The 13,529-nt window shown below is 30.7% G+C and overlaps 1 protein-coding gene across 3 annotated transcripts in view; it reads left to right on the top strand.

The window, feature by feature from the left end:
* Positions 1-4,024: 4,024 nt before the first annotated feature.
* Positions 4,025-13,529, top strand: part of LOC115224377 — a 49,390-nt gene continuing 39,885 nt past the window's right edge. For all 3 annotated transcript variants that reach the window (XR_005003816.1, XR_005003815.1, XM_036513275.1), the window contains exon 1: positions 4,025-4,176. The gene's annotated coding sequence lies outside the window, so the exon portion shown is untranslated. The remainder of the gene's footprint in view (positions 4,177-13,529) is intronic.

Raw genomic sequence — 13,529 nt, 5'->3', positions numbered from 1 at the left:
TAACCCTCTCCCTCCCCCTAACCCTAAATTTTTTTTTCTTAATTGCGACTTCTTTGGGAATGTTTTCTAGGTTATCAGACAAAAAGTGTTGCTTAAGGAGCTGCCCTCCAAGTGTTATGATGTTATCAGCCTCAAGTATGCAAACTTGGTCAAAGAATGGACTTCGACACTTGGTGGTTAAAAGATGTTACCGAAGGAATATGATGCGACATTGAAAGGCATTTTGGACCGATGTTAGGCTTCTGCCGCCTTGTTTTCGTTTTATGTAGAGATGGTCTACGTCACTGTTGATGTGGAAATTATGTGTGCTTGTTAGTATTTTTCGGGTTTTCACATCAATGGCTCGGATCGCATCAAGCAGCCCAAATGTTGGTATGAGTACTGGCACCGCAAACACATTGTGGGCCACTGTTTTATTGAATGCAGCGAGTTCTGAGGTCCAAATTTTCTTTATCCAGCTTTAATATTCTTTAGTGTCACGTGTTTTGTTATAGGTACCATTGTAAGATATGTTTTCATCCGACCCTAGATACCTGTAACATTCCTCGTCAATATAGGGGAAACCGTTAAATCATTGATGGAGATGTTGCTAGTCTGGTTTATAGTCTTCGTGGCCGATGCCAGCGCCGCCTCGACTGGCTTCCGTGTCGGTGGCACGTAAAAAGCACCATCCGAATCGTGGCCGAAGCCAGTGCCGCCTCGACTGGCTTCCGTGCAGGTGGCACGTAAAATGCATATTTTACTGCTTTTTCTCATATTTCACATAAGTTTAAGAGGTTTATTAAAGTTTGATAATTTTTACCAAGTCAGAAAACAGGATTTGCAAGCTGTCATTTTGCACGTGACAGCGCGTGTTGTCAACCGCAAACAAATGAAATATTGGCGAATTCTGCTTTACGCACACCATATAACCTCTCATAACATTTTAATTTTATTTCTTTGAATTTTCAGAACATTTTTGCGAAATTGTATTCTACACACCGGAATCCACAAGATTATACACCCCCCCCAAAAAAAAATTTTGTTGCGTGATTTAAAACCTATTTATTTAACTATTATTTTAGTACATATCACGACCAACTTATACCTATTTCTTTATTACCCACAAGGGGCTAAACACAGAGGGGACAAACAAGGACAGACATAGGTATTAAGTCGATTACATCGACCCAGTGCGTAACTGGTACTTAATTTATCGACCCCGAAAGGATGAAGGGCAAAGTCGACCTCGGCGGAATTTGAACTCACAACGTAACGCAGACGAAATACCGCTAAGCATTTCGCCCGGCGTGCTAACGTTTCTGCCAGCTCGCCGCCTTTCACGACCAACTTATACCTCATGTGTTTTAATCATCAAATAAGCGAAAAATGACCACGTGGACAAGCAGCTTGGTAACAGCTTGGCTTGTTACTATGAAAAACAGGCTCTTATATATCTATGACTTTCAATTGGCTAAAATTACCCAAAATTTGTAAATTTGTAAATTTTGAAAACTATTAACTCTTTATTTATTGATTTATGGCGAAAATGAATTTCATATCAATGATTACCATACCAAACTACATCATCACACTAAATATGAAATCAAATTGGAACAAAAGTTGAAGAAATTAAAAGCGGCAACCAAATAGAAAAGATCCAAGCAGAATCCTAGAATTTAGACTTTAATTGAAACGTTGTCAAGAAATTTCTTCTTCTCCTTCTTCTTCTTCTTCTTCTTCTTCTTCTTCTTCTTCTCTTCCTTCTTTTTCCTTCTTCTTCTTTTCTTCTTCTTCTTCTTCTCTTCTCTTCTCTTCTTCTTCTTCTTCTTCTTCTTCTTCCTTCTTCTTCTTCTTCTTCTTCTTCCTTCTTTTTCCTTCTTCTTCTTCTTCTTCTTCATCATTCTTCTTCTTCTTCTTCTTCTTCTTCATTCTTCTTCTTCCTTCTTCTTCTTCTTCTTCTTCTTCCTTCTTCTTCCTTCTTCTTCTTCTTCTTCTTCTTCTTCTTCTTCTTCTTCTTTTCTTCTTCGTCTTCTTCCTTTTATTTACTTTTTGTTTCTTCTCGATACAAACAAACAAACAATGCCTGGAAGACGTACAATGTAAGAGCGCACCTTTTCATGCAAGTCTGATGAAGTGAAGTGCCACTTTAACATCTAAAATCGCAAGCATTACGTTACATTTTCATTTCGAATTTATTTTTGCCTAAACTGGCGTTGCAAACACAGTTGGTACAGAAACAATTGTAACGGATCTTTAAAGATGTGTTAAAGGATTTCTTTGTCTTCTTATTAGTTGGATTTATATTCACACACACACACACATACACACACGTACACACACACACACACACACACACACACACACACACACACACACACACACAGAGTTTCCGTCCGCCAGATTACTCACAAGGCATCGGCCGTACTGGTGGTTGGCTATGGCCCGAAGATACTTGCCGAAGGTGTCACCCAGTAGGACTGAACCCGAAACTTCCTGATTGCGAAGGAACACACAGCTATTATACATGCGTCTATCTTTTACAGACGACTCTTGCTACTTTAATTTTGCTATTTTAATAGGACATCAATGAAAATAATTGTTTTAGGGAGAGAGGTTTTCATGTAAAAAAAAAAGTGTGATGGGGGGGGGTCACGGAAAAAATAACGCATAATTTATTTTTAAAATGGCTTATGCAACTTCTTATAAAAAGTTCTTATCAAATTTTATAGGCGTAGGAGTGACTGTGTGGTAAGTAGCTTGCTTACGAACCACATCGTTCCGGGTTCAGTCCCTCTGCGTGACACCTTGGGCAGGTGTCTTCTGCTATAGCCTCGGGCCGACCAAAGCCTTGTGAGTGGATTTGGTAGACGGAGACTGAAAGAAGCCCGTCGTATATATGTATATATGTATTTCTTTACTACCCACAAGGGGCTAAACATAGAGAGGACAAACAAGGACAGACAAAGGGATTAAGTCGATTACATCGACCCCAGTGCGAAACTGGTACTTTATTTATCGACCCCGAAAGGATGAAAGGCAAAGTCGACCTCGGCGGAATTTGAACTCAGAACATAACGACAGACGAAATACCGCTGAGCATTTCGCCCGGGGCGCTAACGTTTCTGCCAGCTCGCCGCCTTATATATGTATGTATGTATGTATGTATGTATGTATGTATGTATGTATGTATGTATGTATGTATGTATGTGTATATGTTTGTGTGTCTGTATTTGTCCCCCCCCTCAACATCGCTTGACAACCGATACTGGTGTGTTTACGTCCGCGTAACTTAGCGGTTCGGCAAAAAAGACCGATAGAATAAGTACTAGGCTTACAAAGAATAAGTCCTGGACTAAAGGCGGTGCTCCAGCATGGCCACAGGCAAATGACTGAAACAAGTAAAGGAGTAAAAGAGTAAAAGAGAGATACACACCATGTTTTTTTGTCCGTTTTTTTTTTTCTTCACGAAAGCTTGAGTTATACCTGGGTACATAATTATAGAATCACAGTGACGAATAACAACACGCCATTTGTCCGGGCTTCTCAGTTTTAACTCCCAAGTTGGCTGGTCTGTGTGAAAGAATATATATTCCTTTACTACCCACAAGGGGCTAAACACAGAGGGGACAAACAAGGACAGACAAAGGGATTAAGTCGATTACATCGACCCCAGTGCGTAACTGGTACTTAATTTATCGACCCCGAAAGGATGAAAGGCAAAGTCAACCTCGGCGGAATTTGAACTCGGAACGTAACGACAGACGAAATACGGCTACGCATTTCGCCCGGCGTGCTAACGTTTCTACTAGCTCGCAACAAGATCTTAACAATTGACAGAAAGGAAAAAAAAGTGTTGCTATCTTTTTTTATATCATTTCCATGCGGTGAAGTAGTTTTCTGTGAGGATTATATGATTATATTCTCGTTGGTCTTCCATAGAAAATATTTTAATATATTTTATTGATTCATTTATTTATTCTTTTGCTTCTACTTTTGCTTTCAGTTGATTTCTACATCCGTTTCCCCCGCCGCCTCTCCCTTTCTATGCCATTAGAAACCAAGGGCAGATAACTGCGAGAGACGCATGTTTATTCTTATCCGAGTTTACACACATGACAACAACAACAGTCCCTGGGTTCTCGTTAAGGAACAGAGAGCGGCTCGGAAACCCTTGGAAAATGTTACGTATTCACCGTAAGTCTTACACCCATTTGATTCTCAGATGACCGTTTCTTCTTTTCGTATATACATACATTCCTTAATGATATTTAATTCAAGAGGCGGCGGGGGAAAAAAAGAAGGCAAAAATGCATTTAACGGCGAGGCGGAAAAAAAATATGATATAAACAGCGCAAAGGCCGGTTTGTTTTGATGGCGTTTAGAAGGGGGAAAGAAGGGCAAAAAGCGAAGCGATTTGGCCGTCTGTCATCATCATGTATGATGATGATATATGGCTATTTGAATATCGATGTATCGATTTTAAAAGGAGCCAAATAAATGCTCGGATTATTTAGATATGTGGAATTTGTGTAAACTGTTTTTAAATAATGATTGCTGGAACGAGAGAAAGCGAAGGTGCAATTTCGGTTTTTCTTGTTCTTTTTTCTTTTGCTTTTTTCTTCTAAATACGCCATAAGAGGAGGAATTTCACTGAGATTTCACAACGTGGAATCTGAGGAAAAATAAAATAAATAATGTGAACTGGGCCACAAGGAAGCCGAGCCCCCCCCCCCCTAATTCTTGCTTATTATTATTAATTACTACTGGTGACTCTTTCTCTCTCACTGGAAAGACTAATAATCCAAGCATTATTTATTTATTATAAAGGACCCTCCGGCTGAGAAAAGCACAAAAATATTATAATTAGGGCGATAGGTTACAAGAAGAATTTGTTTGAACGTCAGAAAAAAATGCCTTGCGATGTTCCAATTCGTTACCTCTTGACGTTCTGAGTTCAAATCCCAGCCGAGGTTAACTTTGCCTTTCATCCTTTTTGAAGGGGTCGATAAAATAAAAGTACCAGTTAAATACTTGGGTGATTTGTCCTATTTGTCTCTGGTATTTGTCCTATTCTCTGATATCGCCTGATTTTTCCCCCATTCTCCTTAAAAGAAATTTTTTGAAAAAATAGTTGGCCTTGTGCCAAAATCAAAACCATTTATATATTATATATTAGCAATGATATTATTATTATTATTATTATTAATTATTTATTTGGTTTTCGTGTCAGCGCTGCTGGATGGATTTTTTTTCGAATCCCACAAAACTGTTCCACAATAAATATTTAACGGTGTTTGTTTGTTACATGTGAAAGATTTGATTGATGACGGCCTTTTTTTTTCTTTCTTCATTCCTTACTCTTTGTCGACGACCGAGCTTTTATACGAAGAATGAACAGAGAAAAGAGAAGCTTGTCTCTCCTTGCACCACGTTTTATAACTATGGAGGAGAAGAAACAAGACACAGACACAGCAGTTTCCTTCTTACTTACTGCTATTTTATTATTACCATTTTTACTTTGCATAATACTTTACTTATCAACAGACAAAATATGTTGATTGATTGATTTCTCTTTTTTCTGTAGTATCGATTTGATTAGTTTTTTTTTACTTTCAGGGGGAGATATTTCATGTATTTATTTCAACACTATTTTTTAATTAAAAAATTATAATAATAATAATAATAATAATAATAATCACACAAAAATGCCACACCAATATCTCTGCTACATTCGAATATTCAAGGGATCTTACGTAATCGATAAAGCTCTCTCAATTTACTGATTGATTTATAAACAATAGTTTATTATTATTATTATTATTATTATTATTATTATTATTATTATTATTATAAGTAGTTCCATTTATGTCTATTTTTTTTTTCTCAAAAATTTTTAAAGGTTTTTATTTAGTTGATTAGATTCCTTCTGCGTTCAGGTGTTTAAATTCCTTCATGGATATTTTAATATATATATATATATATGTGTGTGTGTGTATATGTTTTTATATGTATGGACATTTCTCACTTTCTCCCCCATCTCTCTCTCTATTTCTATATATATATATATATATATATATATATAATTTTCTCTCAAATTATTGAACACAAAGCAGTTGGTGTATGAATTCATGTCTGTCTGCGTGTGTGTATGTATATATAGGTATGTCTGCACGCGCGCGTGTGCATATATATATATGTATATTTATATATGGCTGGTCTTTCGGAATAGCTCTATGTTTGCATGTCTTTATACATACATGCCCTATTTTGGGGTTTTTATCCAAATTTCTATGATGTTATTTCAATTCTTTTTCTTACAATGACAGACACACGACACATTTTTCTCAACAGATGATTATCCTCCCTCTTCAAACAGACGACAGACACATTTGTCATCTCTTCACACATTTTTTTTCCACCCCAGATTTTATATATTACCCACGCTTTTCCTTTTATAATATATATATATATATATTATATATATATAGATATATATATATATATATATATATATAATACACGCGCGCACACACTCACACATATATTGAAATTTATTTCGTCATCGATTCCATTCAAACTTTTTTTGTCTTTCTCCATTTTTCTTCGTCTTTTTTGGAGACAACCATGACTTGACTGAATGGCTGAAAAATCTATGAAGACGTGAACGGTTTTGTATGGATGCAGATGCAGATGCGGTGTGTGTGTGTGATGTGTGGTGAGCATGAGAGATTTCCGACAACTAGTTGCAGTCGCTGTCTGGCTAAAAACCAACATCGTCAACAACCATAATTTACGTATCATGTCAGAGACTATACGTTAAAAATTGAAACAGATCTATCTATCTATATATCGATCTGTGCTGTCTATTTGGCTTGTCGTCTGCCCCACTATCTGACTGTATATCTGTCTTGCTGTCGTCTGTCTCATCATCATCTGCTGTATATCTGCCTTTCTTGTCCTATCTACCCGTCTGTCACGCTTTCTGTCTGCTGTGCTATTTTTCTGTCTGTCTGTCTGTCCTACTCTCTTTATCTATCTAGAAGAAAAATAATTGAAATAACATCATAGAAATTTGGATAAAAACCCCCCAAAAAGGGCATGTATGTATAAAGACATGCAAACATACAGCTATTCCGAAAGACTAGTCATATATAAATCTATCTATCTATCTATTATCTATCTTTCTGGCTATCTATCTATCTTTCTGGCTATCTATCCATCTATCTTTCTGGCTATCTATCTATCTATCTATCTATCTATCTATCTATCTATCTATCTATCTATCTATCTATCTATCTATCTATGATTTCTTTCTGGCTATCTATCTATCTATCTATCTTATCTATCTATCTATCTATCTATTTCTATCTATCTATATCTTCTGGCTATATATTCTATCTATCTTCTGCTATCTATCTATCTTTTGGCTATCTATCTATCTTTTTGGCTATCTATCTATCTATCTATCTTACTTTCTTGCTATCTATCTATCTATCTCTCTATCTAACTATTTTACTTTCTAGCTGTCTCTCTCTCCTCTCTCTCTCCCTCTCTCCTGTCTGTCTATTTTACTTTCTGCCTATCTATCCATCATTCTGTGGTCTATCTATCTTCCTCTCACTTTTTGCCTCTATCTGTCCCCTGACTCGCAACTCCCTCTATTTATATCTAGCATACACACATGTGTGCGTGTGTGTGTGTGTTTTATGTTTGTATGTACAAGGCCATACTTGTAAAATGTCATAACAACAATTAAGACTGCATCGATTTCTGCTTTTAATAATTATTAAACTCTACGTTTTTTATCGAGCATGTCTCCTTTTATGTGTGTGGGAGTGTATGTATGTACGTATACATATATGTGTGTATATATATATATTATATATATATACCAATGTGGTGTTTATATATATTATATAGTATATATATAAATAAATATTTTTATATATATTTATATATATATATATATATATATATATATATTTATTTATATATATATTTATATATATATTATTTATATATATTTTATATATATATATATATTTATATTTTTATATATATAAACTTAAATAAACTTAGATAATTTTTATATAATATATATATCATCATCATCATCGTTTAACGTCCGCTTTCCATGCTAGCATGGGTGGACGGTCAACTGGGGTCTGGGGAGCCCGAAGGCTGCACCAGGCCAGTCAAATTGGCAGTGTTTCTACAGCTGGATGCCCTTCCTAACGCCACCACTCCAGAGTGTAGTGGGTGATTTATGTGCCACCGACACAGGTGCCAGACGAGGCTGGCGAACGGCCACGCTTGGATGGTGTTTTTTATGTGCCACTGACACAGGTGCCAGGACGAGATTTTTATATATACATATTATTATATATATATATTTATTTATATATATATATTATTTATATATATATTTATTTATATATAATATATTATATATACTTATATTTATTTATATATATATATATGATATATATATATATAGTTATATATATATATATTTTAGATATATTATATATATATATATATATATATATAATCATTAATATATATATATTTATATATATATATGTATATATATATATTATTTATATATATATATTATAGATTATTATATATTTATATATATATATTTAGGTATTATATATATTATTATATATATATTTATAATATTATAGATATATATATATATATATAATATTTATATATATATATATATTTATATATATAGATATAAATATATAGATATATATATTTATATATATATATTTATATATATATATTTATATATATAAAATTATATATTTATATATATATATATCGATTTATATATGATATTATATATTATATATATTTAGATATATAGATTATATAAATATATATATAGTTATATTATATATATATATATATTCATATTATAATATATATTTATATATATATATATATTTATATATATAATATTTTAGATAAATATTTACTATAGTATATATTATATATATATATTTATATATAAATATATAGATACTATATTTATATATATATACTATTATATATAGATATATATATATATTTATATATATATATATATATATATTAGTATATATTATCTATATAGATATTATATATAGTATTATAGATATATATTATTATATATATATTATATATATATATATCTATATATATATATATTTATATATAATATAATATATATATTTATATATATATATATTGTTATATATATATTTTATATATATATATTTATATATATATAATTTATATATAGTTATATTTATATTTTATATATTATATATATATTTATATATATATATTTATATATATTTAGGTATATATTTATTATATATATTTTATATTTATATATACATTTATTTATTGATTAATATATACATTTATTTATTATTTATATATACATTATTTATTTATTATATATACATTTATTTAGTTATTTATACTATACAATATTTATTTATTTATATATACATATATTATTTATTTATATCCGAGGACATAATTTATGTATTTATATATCCCTTTATTTATTTATTTCCTATGTATATACATTTATTATTATTATATTATAAAGATAGCTTATGTTATGTTATATATACATATATTATTTTTTATATATACATATATTTTTTATTTATATATACATTATATTTATGGAATTTATATATACATATATATATTTATTATCTAGTACAAGATATATAGTTATTTATATATATTATAATATTTATTTATATATACATATATTTATTTATTATATATATATATTTATTTATTTATATTTATATTTATTTATTTATATAATTATTATATTTATTATTTTATATATATATATTATTTATTTATAGATATTATATTTATTTATATATATTTATATTTATTTATATATATTATATATTTATTTATATATATAATTATATATATTTATTATATTATATATATATATTTATAATTTTACTTATATATAATATATTATTTATATATGTACTCTATATATATATATATTTATAATTTATTTACTTATATATATTTATATTTACTTATATATATATATTTATATTTATTTATATATATTTTATTATTTATATATATAATATTATTTGTATATATAGATATTTTTATAATATATATATATTTATTTATTATATAATTTATATTTATTTAATATATATTATTTATATTTATTTACATATATTTGTTTATATTTATTTACATATATATATATATTTATTTAACATATATATATTGATATTATTATCATATAATTTATATTTTATTCTATATATCTATATCTTATTTACATTATATATATTTATATTTATTTATATATATATATTTATTTATATATATATATTTATTATATAATATAGTTATAATTTATCTATATATATATATTATTTATTTTACTATCTATATATTATCCATTTACTTTATTTATATTTATATATATTTATTCCTATATATGATATTAATTATTTATGTATATAGTATATATTTATTATATTATATATATTATATTTATATATTTATATTTATTTAATATATATTATATTATATTATTAATATTATATTATTTTATATATATATACACTTGCGTAGAAAATTAATTAGCACTTCTCAATTTCTACATTAAATAGGTTTTAAATTTAACATCTAATCTACTGAGCTGGTTCAAAACGTTCTTACGCGATGAGAAACTTAGTATGGTGTGATTTCGGTCCTTGCGAGGCGCTACCTATATCTATTAAACAAGGAAGTTTGTCTACTCCGCACTCCAAGTTGTTGTTGCACTGCTATGTCAACATCATAAGGCTGTGACTCTCAAAATGCTCTGCAAACAAAGTTACGTCATCGTTCTGCGCAACAGTGAACTCGCAACAAAGCAATAGTTCGAGATATGGCCACTAGGTGACAGCACATACCTTGAGTGAAGAGCAATCAAGGGTGCTAATTAATTTCTGACGGTAGTGTGTATTTATATTTATTTATATATTTATTTTTAATATATTTATATATATTATATATATATATTATCTTAATATATATATTTATTTATACAAGATAAGAAAATGGAGAAATACATCTAAATCAAATATCAATTCCCAGATAATACTCAATCACATACTTTATTAAACCACCACATTAGAGACTGTAGGGTTAAATATAAAAAGCAGAACAAATCAGTGTACATAAAGGAATCATCATCATTTAACGTCCGCTTTCCATGCTAGCATGGGTTGTACATAATAAAATGTACATAAAAGAATAATATTGTATAATAAGTAGAATATATATAAAAGAGAATATAAATATAAGTAAATATAAGTATAGATTACATCTTACAGCTGTTTCGGCCATGTAGATAAGTATGTCTCATTTTACCAATATTAGCCTTTTATGGTAGGTCAATATATAGTTGGTAAATCATTTTACCTTTGACCATATAATACAGCAAATGAATTGATTGCATCGCAATCATTAATTTATGTATTAACTTTGTTGGGCTTCACTAGCAGTATATGGATATATGTTATCCATGGAAGGTGCATTTACAACCCTATCTCAATTTGTAACTATATTTATTTATATATATATATATATATAATATATATATATATATATATATATATATTTATATTGATATGGAGGTCAGTTGAGAAACAGAGTGCTCGTGGCCTGGTTTTGGCAGTTGGCGTCAAACAGACGGCTAAAGCTTATGTTCTGCCATTTTCTGGAAAGATTAACAAGTTTCGAAGAGACCTCTGCCCTTTTCCGGTCAGGGAAAGTTTAAGAAACCACCCTTTAAAAAGCAGAGTGAGTTGGGATCGTGGTCAGTTTGGCAACGGGGCAGTTTAGCAGTCTGCCGGAGACGGTGAATGTGGGAGATGACAAGCGAGAGGATGACAACATAGAGGAAGACAGACAGGTAGCATTGGGAACATGTAGAGCGAAAGAGAGGGATTACGGCGGAAAGGCACGGCTATTGTAACTAGAAAATGTAACTGTAAAGTTTTGTTTGTCTTTTGATGTGAAATGTAAAAGAAAGAATTGTGACATAAATTGTAATCTGTGATGAAGAGAAAAAAAGAAATTGTTGAACTAAAAAAGAATTGATGTGTCAAAAGAAAAAGAAAGAAGGAAAGGAGGAAGAAAAGAAATGAGATTGTAATGAACATTGAAAAGAGTTGTTAAAGAGAAAAAGAAAGAGAAAGACTTTAATGTAGAACATTGTACTGTTTTGATTTGAACTGTTCGTCTCCGGACTGTGTTGTACCTGCATGCTTTGTTTTGTTGTTTTCTTGTTGATTCTGTTGCATGTTATTTTCTTTAATGTATCTGCTATGTTTCACATTGTATTTGATGTTGTAATGATTGTCCGCAGCTCTGAGCTGAAACGAGAAAAAAAAAATATATATATATATATCGTTTTTCTTGTTTCTGCTCAGAGCTGCGGCCATGCTGATGCACTGCCGTTTTGTGCTACACTGTTATTACTAAGAGCCTCCTCTAATATGCGGCACTTGGTGAAGAATGCAGTTTGATATAGCTACCCTCATTTGCACCTCTTGCTGTGAGGTAGGTTCATCTGCGACTCTCGACAGGAAGATGTCCAGCTTTGATTTAAAAACTGCTACAGTCTTGCTCCTATTTGTTTTGGCCTTGTGCTCTGGGACATATTTCTGGCATATGGCTTGCACAGAAGACATGAAACATTCTAGTTTCATGTCAATGTCTGGTGTGGAGAGAAATTTCGGCCAGTCCTCTCTGAGAATCTCTTTTATTCAAGGGAAGAAGTTCAAAAAAGATAACACCCTTCCAATCCCACCATATCGATAACAGAACTTTCTTTGGGTGAAGACCTGCTTGGGGTGTTCGTTTTGGAGAATCCCCTGCTTTTTTCCATGATCTTCTTTGTTTCACGTTATTGTAAATTACCCACTTTTCATCTCCAGTGACAATTCTTCTCAAAAAGGGTTTGTTGCTTTCCCTTTTCCGTAATGAATCGCAAATGGAAACCCTCTGGACAAGATTTGCTTCTGTCAATTTATGGGGAACCCAAACATCAAGTTTAGAAACGGAACCAAGTTTATGCAATTCATTTTCCACACTTGTTTTGGATATGTTAAGAATATCTGCAATTTGTCTGGTTGTAAGACTGCAGTCTTGTTTGACTATAGTTCTCAGTTGGTCGATGTAAATTTCTTTTCACCAGTCAGAGCGAGGTGCATCTCTTACTGAAAAATTCCCTGATTGAAATCAAGCGAACCATTTCTGACACACCCGTTCTGAAACAGCATATGTATACATATATGTGTATATATAGATATGTGTATAGAGAGATGTATATATAGGTATGTGTATAGAAAGATGTATATATAGGTATGTGTATAGAGATATGTATGTATATATATGTGTGTATATATATATATGTATATATATGTGTGTATATATATGTATATATATGTGTGTGTGTATATATATATATGTATATATATGTGTGTGTGTGT

The sequence above is a fragment of the Octopus sinensis genome, linkage group LG25 (genome assembly GCF_006345805.1).
Source record: "Octopus sinensis linkage group LG25, ASM634580v1, whole genome shotgun sequence".
In the NCBI taxonomy this organism is placed as follows: Eukaryota; Metazoa; Mollusca; class Cephalopoda; order Octopoda; family Octopodidae; genus Octopus; species Octopus sinensis.
The sequence above is the reverse complement of the archived record's forward strand: the minus strand, read 5'-3'. Positions and strand labels throughout refer to the sequence as shown.